General features: G+C 45.6%; 2 non-coding genes across 2 annotated transcripts; one reads left to right on the top strand and one right to left on the bottom strand.

Moving 5' to 3' along the window:
* Positions 1-120: 120 nt before the first annotated feature.
* TRNAM-CAU (transfer RNA methionine (anticodon CAU)) lies at positions 121-194 on the bottom strand. Its single transcript has one exon. It is a non-coding gene; the product is annotated as a tRNA-Met (tRNA).
* A 10,496-nt stretch (positions 195-10,690) lies between these two features.
* Positions 10,691-10,763, top strand: TRNAF-GAA (transfer RNA phenylalanine (anticodon GAA)). Its single transcript has one exon. It is a non-coding gene; the product is annotated as a tRNA-Phe (tRNA).
* The last annotated feature ends 1,732 nt before the right edge of the window (positions 10,764-12,495 follow it).

The following is a 12,495-nucleotide window of genomic DNA, read 5'->3' as shown; positions in this document are numbered from 1 at the left end:
TTGAATACCCGCCGGTACGTGGTCAAATAGTTGGAATAAAAATACGGGAACAGGGTGGACTATTGCTTTATCCCCCTATCACCTATTGCTTTATCACCCTATCACCAAGTTAATTTTCGTTTGCGGAGACGGGATTCGAACCCGTGACCTCAAGGTTATGAGCCTTGCGAGCTACCAAGCTGCTCTACCCCGCGTGGTTGATTCCCTCGCTGTAATTATTATACAGTCTTCAAATAATTACATTGAACACGAGGGAATCTTGTGAATTTATGGAGATCGATTCTCCAACAATTCGTGTGGGAAAACCAATATTTATCTACCAACTCGATTTTATTACTCCAGGCAGCAAACAAGCGTGTGCCATTTCGCGTGGTACGTGTCTGGATGAACCAAAGTCTCGATAATTGGATCTGGGGCGTCCGGTTAGGGAGCATCGGTTACGAAGACGGGTGGGTGCACTGTTACGTGGTGGAGATTGGAACGCCTCAGAAACCTCTAATTTTTCTTGTATTGATAAACCCCCCCTCATTCTCTGTTTCAGGGATTGACGTATGAGATAATATTTCCTCACCAGTTTTTGTTTCTTCTTCTCTTTCTCAATGAGACTCCTCTTTGCCGTAATTTCCTAGTCGGCGATATTGGAATGTTATTATAGAATGGATGGAATTTGGGATAGAGTCCAATTGAAGTGCTATGATTTGCCACCCATCCGTGCTATCTATCCATCAGAGACAGATTTTAATCGTGGATAAGTTGGGCTTACCACTGGCTCGAATGCCAAAGGTAAGCCCAATGCGATACATGCTTTTAGCTTTTATTGAGGCGAAACACAGAGCTACCCAAATTTACCCGATGTGGATGCTATTGAGAAAGCTGCATAGGTAAATATATAACCTACGGAGAAGTGGGCTAGTCCCACTAATCGTGCTTGAACGATAGAAAGAGCGACTGGTTTGTCTTTCCAGCGAATCAGATTGGCCAAAGGTGTGCGTTCATGAGCCCGAGCCAGAGTTTCAATAAGTTCTTGCCAATAACCGCGCCAGGAGATGGGAAACGTGAATCCAGTAGCCCGAACGAGATGTCCAAACGAAAACATCCATGCCCAGACGGATAAACTGTTCATACCGAAAGGATTGTAACCGTTAATGAGTTGTGAAGAATTCAGCCGTAGATAATCCCTCAACCATCCCATCAAGTAAGTAGAGGATTCATTGAATTGAGCTACATTTCCCTGCCACAGGGTAATATGCTTCCGGTGCCAGTAAAAGGTGACCCATCCAATTGTATTCGACATCCGGAAAACTGCCAGATAAAATGCATCCCAGGCCGAGATGTCACAGGTACCACCTCTACCTGGACCGTCGCAAGGAAAACTATAACCAAATTCTTTCTTATCCGGCATCAGCTTGGAGCCGCGCGCATCTAATGCACCCTTCACTAGAATCGGTGTAGTTGTATGTGGACCTGGAGCAATAGCATGATGAACTAAGAAATCCCCGGGTCCAATGGTTAGGAATAATGAGTTGCTATTATTATTAATGGCGTCTAACCAACCGGGTAGCCACAAGCTCTGACCAGCATTGAATGCTGGACTGTCTGTCGAGGAGAGAAGTACGTCGAAACCATACAAAGATTTACCGTGAGCGGATTGTATCCGTTGAGCAAATACAGGTTCAATAAGAATTTGCTTCTCTGGGGTTCCAAAGGCTAACGTGACGTCGTTATGGACATAGAGACCCAAAGTATGGAACCCTAGGAATAAACTAGCCCGACTCAAATGGGCTATTATTGCTTCTTTATGCTCCAACATCCTTGCCAACACGTTATCCTTATTTTGTTCCGGATCATAATCCCGTATAAAGAATATGGCTCCGTGGGCGAACGCCCCTGTCATAATAAAACCAGCGATGTACTGGTGATGGGTGTATAGCGCGGCCTGGTCGTATAATCCTGTGCTATAAAAGCATAAGCGGGTAAGGAATACATATGTTGTGCCACTAGGGAAGTAATGACTCCTAAAGCAGCTAAAGCGAGTCCTAATTGGAAATGTAGGGAGTTATTGATTGTGTCGTAGAGTCCCCTATGTCCACGTCCCAACCTGCCTCCTGGAGGAATATGAGCTTCCAGAATCTCTTTTATACTATGTCCGATGCCGTAGTTAGTCCTGTACATGTGGCCGGCAATGATAAACACAACCGCAATTGCCAGATGATGATGAGCGATATCAGTTAACCACAAACTCTGAGTTTGTGGATGAAATCCCCCCGGAAAGGTTGAAATGGCAGTTCCTGCTCCCTGAGCACTATTGAACGAGTGATTAGCGGAGTCGGGACTTTGTGCATAAACACTCCATTGACCCGAAAAGAATGGTCCCAAACCTTGGGGGTGTGGTAGTGCAGTTAGTAAATTACCCCATCTCACATGTTCGCCTCTAGATTCAGGAATAGCGACGTGAATCAGGTGGCCTGTCCAAGCTAGAGAGCTTATTCCGAAGAGTCCTGATAAGTGATGATTGAGACGAGATTCAGCATTTTTGAACCAAGAAATACCCGGTTTCCATTTGGGTTGTAGATGCAACCAACCCGCTACCAGGAACAAGGCGGAAACAGCTAGTAAGGAGATAGCTCCGGTATATAGATCTTGATTGTCGCGTAAACCGATAGTGTACCGCCACTGATAAACACCAGGATAAGCAATATTAACCGGACCCGGAGCTCCCCCTCGGGTATAAGCCTCGACGGCTGGTTGACCAAAATGAGGATCCCGAATGGCATGAGCGATTGGTCTTACCTGTAATGGGTTTTGCACCCATGCCTCGAAGTTACCCTGCCAAGCTACATGGAATAGATTCCCAGAAGTCCAGAGAAGAATTATAGCTAATTGACCAGAATGGGAAGCAAATATTTTCTGGTAGAGACGTTCCTCGGTAATATTGTCATGACTCTCGAAGTCATGCGCAGTGGCTATACCGAACCAGATACGACGAGTAGTTGGGTCTTGGGATAGACCCTGGCTGAACTTTGGAAATCTTGATGCCGTAATGCTTTTCGAATCCTCCTAGCCATTATCCTACTGCAATGATTCTCGCTAGGAAGAATGCCCATGTTGTGGCGATTCCACCCAGAAGGTAATGAGCCACCCCTACGGCACGTCCCTGTACAATACTCAGAGCCCTGGGCTGGATAGCAGGAGCAACTTTCAATTTATTATGGGCCCGAACAGTAGATTCGATGAGTTCTTGCCGATATCCACGGCCACTGAACAGGAACGTCAGACTAAAAGCCCAAACAAAATGAGCACCCGAGAATAAAAGACCATATGCGGATAATGAAGAACCATACGATTGAATGACTTGGGAAGCCTGTGCCCATAGGAAATCACGGAGCCATCCATTAATGGTTGTTGAACTCTGCGCGAAGTTTCCTCCAGTGATATGGCTCACTACTCCCTGGTCACTTATACTACCCCGTACGTCAGATTGCATCTTCCAACTGAAATGAAATATAACTACTGAGATGGAATTATACATCCAGAACAAACCTGAGAAGACATGATCCCAAGCAGATACCTGGCAGGTACCTCCTCTACCGGGGCCATCACGAGGGAAACGAAAACCAAGATTCGCTTTGTCGGGTATTAGGCGGGAGCTCCTCGCAAACGGGACACCTTTTGGTGATATTAATACAGTAACATGAATCGTAAAGGCATGGATGTGATGCACCAAAAAATCGGCAGTACCTAATGGGATTGGTGACAAAGCAACTTTACCACCTACTGCTACTAAGTCTCCACCCCCCCAGGTCAAACTGGTACCTGCTGTTGCATTAGGTGCCGTTAAGTCAGGAGCAGAAGCATGAATGTTTTGGACCCACTGAGCAAATATGGGTTGTAATTAAATAGCAGTATCTGAAAACGTATCTTGGGGACGTCCCAACGCACTCGTAGTATCGTTATGAATATACAATCCGAAACTATGGAAACCTAGAAAAATGCATACCCGGTTAAGATGTGAAATTATTGCATCACGATGCCGAATGACACGATCCAATAGGTTGTTGTATTGAGTAGTCGGATCATAATCTCTCACCATAAAAATAGCTGCGTGTGCCGCCGCGCCTACCACTAGGAAACCACCAATCCACATGTGATGCGTAAACAGGGATGGCTGCGTAGCATAATCAGTAGCTAGGTATGGATAGGGAGGCATAGCATACATATGATGGGCCACTACAATTGTTAGGGAACCCAACATAGCAAGATTAATAGCTAATTGAGCATGCCATGAAGTAGTTAGGATCTCGTAAAGACCCTTGTGACCCTCACCCGTGAAGGGACCTTTATGAGCTTCCAGAATCTCTTTCGTACTATGCCCGATACCCCAATTGGTTCGATACATGTGACCAGCTATCAGGAAAAGAACTGCAATAGCTAGATGGTGATGCGCAGTATCGGTCAACCACAATCCCCCTGTGGCTGGATTCAATCCCCCACGGAAGGTTAAGAAATCTGAGTATTGTAACCAGTCGAGGGTAAAGAATGGAGTTAATCCCTTTGCGAAACTGGGATACATCTGAGCCAAAAGGTCACGATTCAAAATGGATTCATGAGGAAGAGGTATCTCCTTAGGATCGATTCCCGCGTCTAATAGTTGGTTAATGGGTAGCGAGACGTGTACCTGGTGTCCCGCCCACGCCAAGGAACCCAATCCCAAGAGGCCTGCTAGGTGGTGGTTCAACATGGATTCCACGTCCTGGAACCAAGCCAATTTTGGAGCAGCCTTGTGATAGTGGAACCAACCAGCGAAGAACATCAATCCTGCAAAGATTAAGGCACCGATAGCGGTGCAATAGAGTTGTAACTCACTAGTTATTCCAGAAGACCGCCATATTTGAAAAAATCCGGACGTTATCTGTATTCCCTGGAATCCCCCACCTACATCTCCATTAAGTATCTCTTGACCAACTATTGGCCAAACTACCTGGGCGCTAGGCTTAACATGAGTGGGATCACTTAGCCACGCCTCGTAATTAGAGAAGCGAGCCCCGTGAAAATACATACCACTCAGCCAGATAAGAATAATAGCTAATTGACCAAAATGGGCGCTGAATGTTTTACGGGATATATCTTCTGAATCATTTGTGTGACTATCAGAATCATGAGCATCAGCATGTAGATTCCAAATCCAAGTGGTACTACTGGGACCCTTAGCTAAAGTTCTCGAGAAATGTCCAGGTTGAGCCCATTTTTCGAAAGAAGTTCTCACGGGATCCTTTTCCACCATAATCTTGACTTCTGGTTCCGGTGAACGAATAGTCATCGAGATTCTCCTCTCTTCGGACAGGGGATAGCAACGACCTACCAGCGGGGGATACGAAACTTCTAAGAGATGGAATTCGTATGTAAGGTATTCTTCTCCCTGAGTTTGGAACTGGAACAGCTGTAATAGAAGAGTTATCCGAGGCAGGCATTTAATCTTATTATTACACAACTTATTAGTGCTTTATGGACCTTGTATAGAGAGATTCTTATACGTTTCAGTAGGGGGGGGGTTACATATTACCAGATGGCAATCGGTAGGAGGAGAAGTCTTCTCCTTCCTGGTATCCCAGGGGGGGGGGGGGGGTAGAAAATGTAAAGGAATTTCTTTCAATTGTCTGGTCCCCATATCACTGCTACCCCGGCGTCACCCCCCTCTCTCATCACCTGGAACGTTTCGTAATCCTCAACCAATTTTGTGCTTCGATATAATTGCTTGGAGGAAGTGCTATTGCTTGTTTCCGACACTCAGCGGCTTGATCAAACCAAGATTCCGAAGCCTCCGGGTCTCCCTGTTGAATGGCCTGCTCCCCCCGGTCGGGATGGATAGATCCCTTCGAGATATCCTCCCTCAGAACCGGACTTGAGAGTTTCCTACCTCATGCGGCTCGAATGACTACTCAGTAGCTTATTCTCTATCTGATCCAAGAGAAGAGAGAGATTTACTTGGCCCCCTCCCCCGTTAGTCTAGAGAAGAATCAAGAGTAGTTACTGGGAATGGTTTCCAATCCTATCGATGCGAGATAGAATCTTTTCCATACTCCTAATTCGTGGAGGAGGGTAATAATCTCCCCGGAACTAATTCCCCTACTTCTAAAAATAGATCCGCTGAAATGTTTCCTTTGGGATTTGATACTACACCATAGCTCGATATTCCTTTCCAAATCGATTCTATTACAGGAATCGATTGTAGAACCCCCCGAGTGAGCAAATCTCATCGTATCGACCCAGATTTTCGATGACGAATCTTTGCGGTGCTTTCTCCCTCAATTCACCCGATTATCCATGGGATTCACAGGCTTCCGTTCTTCCCCCGGACCTGAGTTACTACGGGGGACACCAAATTCCACAGCTCAGGAGAACTCCTTATGGGAGTATGCTTGTGGAAAGCCTCCTACATCGAGTGGTTTCGAATCAAGGGATCCTATAGTATGGGTAATCGCACGTAATGACGGATCACAGCCATATTATTAAGAGCCTGTGGTGGAAAAGGATTCCGTTCCAATGCTTGAAAATAGTATTCCAAAGCCTTTGCATGTTCTCCATTGCTAGTATGAATCAAACCTATATTATGGGGTATGTAACTCCGATCATGAGGATCAATCTCCAAACGCATAGCTTTGTAGTAATTTTATGAAGCTTCTGCATATTCTCCTTCGGATTGGGCCGACATTCGTCAGGGTCGCTCACTCAGCGTGAATGAGCTCCGCTTCAAAACCGTACTTGAGATTCTCACCTCATACGGCTCCTCCTGCATGATGCATGGAGAGAGACTAGTATTTGGAATAGTCTAGCAATTCCTACTCTAAACCTATGGATGAACGGGGGCTAGTGTCTGTGAAACTACTGGACTAGCCATCCCTTCTGCCAAAAATCTCTTGTTAACATGGTTGTGCCACTCCGACACGTCGACACCAAGAGACTAATGACAATTTCTCTGTTCCCAACGCTTCGAGTTTCATGGGGATCAGCTACTTCGACAATCTCCGATGATTCTAGGGGTATCCAAAATACGAACGGGATGGATGTTCGTTGTCCCAATCATTATTGGTATTCGTCATAGAAACACGACGCGCGGCTGAACCCAACCGTAACGAAGCTTTTGCGTTGTCGATTCCTCCACGTAGTGCCTCTCCCCTATGCCTACCCACGGAGTCCTACAAATAGGTCGGTCCGTAGGTTTCACCTTTTGCTTACTACTACGATTCGCCGGAGATCGAAACTGGAGCATTTGAGGCTGCATCAATCGAGGATACACGACAGAAGGACTTGTTTCCCGTTCGAAACATACCTTCACCAAACGCGGGTCTATCGGAATTTGAATCCCCCAATTAATTAGGAATTAAGGTTAATCGATTTTCCCTCCCCAAATCGCACCATCTCTATAATAAGTAAAAGCTCTCTTCTCCCTATCAGTAGTCGGTATGATTTGTAACAAGATATCCGCCAGAATCGTGGGAGTTCTATCAATAGAATTGTCATTTCTCTGGGATCTAGGCGTAATTGGAATTCCTCTTCGTTCCACTTATTATTGAGTTAATCAGGATGCCGGAAGAACAGATCTCTTTTGCAATACAAGGGGAAGAGGTGCATCCGTCTGGTATCTATGTCCCTCCCCCTCAATCGACTGGGAGGGTGGAGTAACTAATTCCGCACCGAATGAGAGTCGTGTGTGAATGGGGGTATATAGTCTCGCAGCATCCATGAATAATTACTAATGGAGTGATTGCTTTTGATGGGATCTGCATCACCTAATTGAAAATCTCTCATTATGAAATCGACTCGGAACAACTAAAAATCTATCCCAGGGATGGGGTCACCTCCCCTACCTCAATTCCGGGAATTAATCTCATTTCTTAATAACTGATGAGGCTTGCACTCACTTCCAGGAATCACTTTTTCCCGTCTATCATCGAGGATTGAGTTGCTATCCGGTTTCTTAGATTGGTAAGATGTGTAAATAGTACAAAGTTGCAGGAAAGGTGACTGAGTGGTTTAAGGTGTAGCATTGGAAATGCTATGTAGACTCTTGTTTACCGGGGGTTCGAATCCCCCCTTTCCCCTTTGCATTCCGTCATTGACTCTGTTCCGGCACCCCAAAGAATTGCTAATCCTTTGAATGCTTCCAGTTAGTACTCCCGATTTCAAATAATAATTCCAAGAATCCCCCCCCCCGGGGGGGGGGGTATCCGAATTTCAGAATGAGGAATCCCAGACTATTAGATAATTACTTGGGGTTAGGCTTTGCGGGAGTAATACTCAACGACGAGCAATTCATTTATATCCAACCCAGTGGACTCCCGATTTGCGATTCCATTCACTAATCCTGTGGGTCTACTGTCTCCCGACGAGGAAAAAGTTGAATGATCAGGTATTTTGTCTCCCCGAGAAAATTCCATCTCTCTATTTGGTCCATTGCGAGAACCCGGTCGATTTCTCACAATAATAGTATCTTTTGGTTTGCGACGGTAACTCGGTATATCGACTATACGATCGTTCACTAGAAGGTGTCTATGATTAACTAATTGCCTAGCTGCAGGAATAGTAGGAGCCATACCTGGACGAGAAACAATATTATCTGGACGCATTTCGAGTAGCTGTAATGGTACTTGACCTGTTGAACCCTTGGCTCTTCTAGCAATACGAACGTATCTAGGCAATTGTCGTTCCGTTGATCCATAATTGAAACGTAATCTCTGTTTGGCTTCCAGACGCACGCAAAATTGAGATACCTTTCTCGAAGCAGATTAATCAATAGCAATTCGTGCTTCTCTCGGATTTGATGTTTTATTTGTAAGCCCGGGTAGATCCTTGAGACGACGTATTATTTTCAGACGGGGTCCTCGATAACGAGACATAAAAACTCCTTCTTTGTAAGCATGGTAAGACCCGGAATGGACCTCTCCGTAATCGAAGTACTGGTACTATTTATAAGTGTCACCCAATTTTGTTGAACATTTGGTATTTGTAATAATCATAACATATGAATGTAGACGAACAAATACTCGAATTCCCATCGACTCTATTGGAAATGGAGGCTTCGACGCGGGGGACAAAGCCGAAGGGAGACACGGTATTGGTGCATCGACTGATACTGGGCAATATTCTGCCGGAATCGAACCGATAACCTCTGCCTTGTGAATGTGGTACTTCCGAATCCAAACCAAGCTTTCCTGGTTCTTTTGAACCCCATGGGATGGAATAGAACCCTCCTAAAGCGACAATGGTGGTTGCGCCCACGGCGCAGTCAGCCGCAAGGGTTATTCAACCACAGAGATGGGTTAGATGAGTCGATAATTCCATCTCCTACCGTATCGTATTGATTTAATTACCCCACCCGTGTATAATTCTTATGGGTACGCGAATACGGAGAAGCAGGGTATGGTCTCGCAGATATATATTCTCTGGGATCGGTGGAGTCCCTTTCTGGAGGAAATTGGGAATAGAAACAGAAAAGGGAAGAGGTTGAGAATTCGGGAATCGGGACGGGGTATATAATTTCCGCTTGACCGGAATCAAGAGACTCGTGAAATATCTCTGGAACAAATGGCATGGAACATGCAAACTCGGATGGCATGCAAAAGGATTTGATGCAATTGCAGATCCATTGCTTCGGTTTGGGACTCAAGGGGGGGGGGGGTATGGCGGAATGGTAGACGCTGCGGACTCGATTGGATTGAGCCTAGGTATGGAAACACACCGAGTGATAGCTTTCAAATTCAGGGAAACCTAGGATTATTTAGTAGGCGATCCTGAGCCAAATCTCATTTCAGAAGCAGGATTCGGATGATGAGATAGGTGCAGAGACTCGACGGAAGCTATTCCGACGAACGATCTATTAATTTCTATTATTCATTAAGCGGATAGATGTTCTCTTTCCATGGATGATTCAATCTAGAATGATCCTATAAGCGGCGAGGATCCTCTCCCAGTGCATACTCAACATCCGCACCGAGGATTGTATCAAAATCTCGAGAATCTCGGGTATTGGTGGGATCTACTCGATTATCCCCGAATCCCATCTTCTCCTGATTTCCTCTTTGTGTATGTATACTCCGTATTCGGATGAATATGGTTCGATGAATAACCATTAGTAACAGACCTTCGCGGATAGAGATGGAGTCCAACTCTACGCCGTTGATGGAAACAGCAATGCAAATTGTGGTAGAAAGAAAATCCGTTGGTCTTTGTAGGACCGTGAGGGTTCGAGTCCCTACATCCCCAGTAGAACGGGATGAAACATATTATCCAAATTGCGTAGGAGTTGTGGGAAGCATCTACCCCATGAAACAGAGAAATCCCTCCCCGTCTATTCTGGTGGATGGGATTCTTCGACCCATCAAGCGGACGAAGGGTATCGAGATACATCTCCCGAATACGTATTGATTTCCTCCACCTAAACGAGAGGGGATCCATGCTCCCGATTCATAGCTCAATCGAATCGGATTGATGTCTCGTCCCCAGCTCGAGAATATTTTTGAGTGGTTTGCGACTGAACCATTCGGCAAATCCAATGGATTGTCTGAATGGTTCGCCTGCAAGGTATAAAAAAAAAAATGGATTCGTGAGGATAGTTACTTCGATTGGACGGATAGGTAAGGGAAAGAATCAATCCACGCTGGGATATTTGTTTGGGATTATCGCGGAATCACTGGCCGGGATAGCTCAGTAGGTAGAGCAGAGGACTGAAAATCCTCGTGTCACCAGTTCAAGTCTGGTTCCTGGCATACCGATGGGAAATAATTTGATCTGATGGCTGCGGGCGAAAACCGCACTTGGAAATAGGAGAATCCAAAAAAAAAATATGGATTGCTTATTGGTCTACTGGTCGGGGTATGTATCTATACCCACACCTACATACGCTTGAACGTGCATATGTAGGTGCGGATTTCGATGCAGATACGTGGATGCGATTGATCGTACGAGAAACAAGTGTCTCAAATAAGGTAGACCAGCCTCACCTGCCGCACAAGATTAAATAGAATGATACAGAATTGGCTAGTGGGAGGATGGCTTTCAATTTTGCCTCCGTCCCAATTCGATAAGCATCCTGTAGCTCATAAAAGTCGGGTACGACATAATCCTTACGTAAAGGCCATCCCAGCCGGCTCCCAGGCATTAAGATACGTTGTAGGTGCGGATGACTCTCATAAGTGATTCCTAACATATCATAGGATTCCCGTTCCTGGAAATTGGAACTTTTCCAAACCCAACAAACGGATGGAATCCTGGGGTCTTTTCTCGGAACGAAGACTTTTGTACATACTTCTTCAGGTTGATCTGCATCGTCTCGCACCTCCGTCAGATGATACACACTAGCTAGGGATCCTCCTGGTGCTGCATCATAGGCACATTGGGAACGGGGATAATTGAAACCGCACGCATATGAAGCAACAGCTATAGAAGGCCAATCCCCTGCTTTGACCTGTGGGATCTCGACACCCCGGTAATCAGAACCTAAAGGTCTGTGGGCTAAACTATGTCTAGTCGACCAAGCGGGTAATCGACCCCGCATCTCGATGTTGGAATCGCCGTTGTTATTGATAATACTCATATTAGCTAACGTTCTATATCTCTGTGGAATATCTTCACCCGCCCGCCTCTGATACGGATTCTTCATGCATACTTTCGAATCCACTCAATCCCTTCGAGAGGATATTTGATAGGGATTTCGAAGACTGATTTGCGATTCGTTGATTGTATTCACCGGTATAGGTATTGGGTACGAAAAAAAGTCGGTGATTCAGACTAAAATATCTCTTCCGGGTTCGACAAGAAGTTCGATCCCTATAGTTTTCCTGAGCAATTCTTTTGCGGGGTTTTGTCACAGCATCAATAATAGCTTCGGGCTTGGGCGGACGACCCGGCAAATAAATGTCCACAGGAATCAATTTATCCACTCCGCGAACGGTGCTGTAAGAATCCGTACTAAACATGCCTCCCGTAATGGTACATGCCCCCATAGCAATTACATACTTTGGTTCGGGCATTTGTTCATAGAGTCTCACTAGAGACGGAGCCATCTTCATGGTGATAGTACCCGCCGTTATTATGGGATCAGCTTGTCTGGGGCTGGATCTTGGTACTAGACCGTACCGGTCGAAGTCGAAGCGTGAACCAATTAATGAGGCGAATTCAATGGAGCAGCAGCTAGTACCGTAAAGGAGTGGCCACAAACTGGAAAGTCGAGACCAATTGGAGAGATCATTCAAGTTAGTCAAAATAATCGAGTTTGATGTGTCTTGATCGGGGGAGAAGGACTCCACGGAGTTAATTAGTGGATTCCCCCCACGGGAGTCGACTCCGTTCCTCTTACCCGAATAGTTAGAAATTAGGACCATTCCAATGCTCCTTTTCACCATGCATAAATCGAACCGACAATTAATATGGATATGGGGATAGACACTTCAGTAAAAGCAAATAGACCCAATTCCCTGAAACTCATAGCCCGGGGATAGG

The sequence above is a fragment of the Dipteris shenzhenensis genome, unplaced genomic scaffold (genome assembly GCF_047967505.1).
Source record: "Dipteris shenzhenensis isolate YYH24624 ecotype China unplaced genomic scaffold, Dip_SZ_1.0 scaf0118, whole genome shotgun sequence".
Classification (NCBI taxonomy): Eukaryota; Viridiplantae; Streptophyta; class Polypodiopsida; order Gleicheniales; family Dipteridaceae; genus Dipteris; species Dipteris shenzhenensis.
Note: the sequence above shows the minus strand (reverse complement) of the source record. Positions and strands in the feature narration are given on the sequence as shown.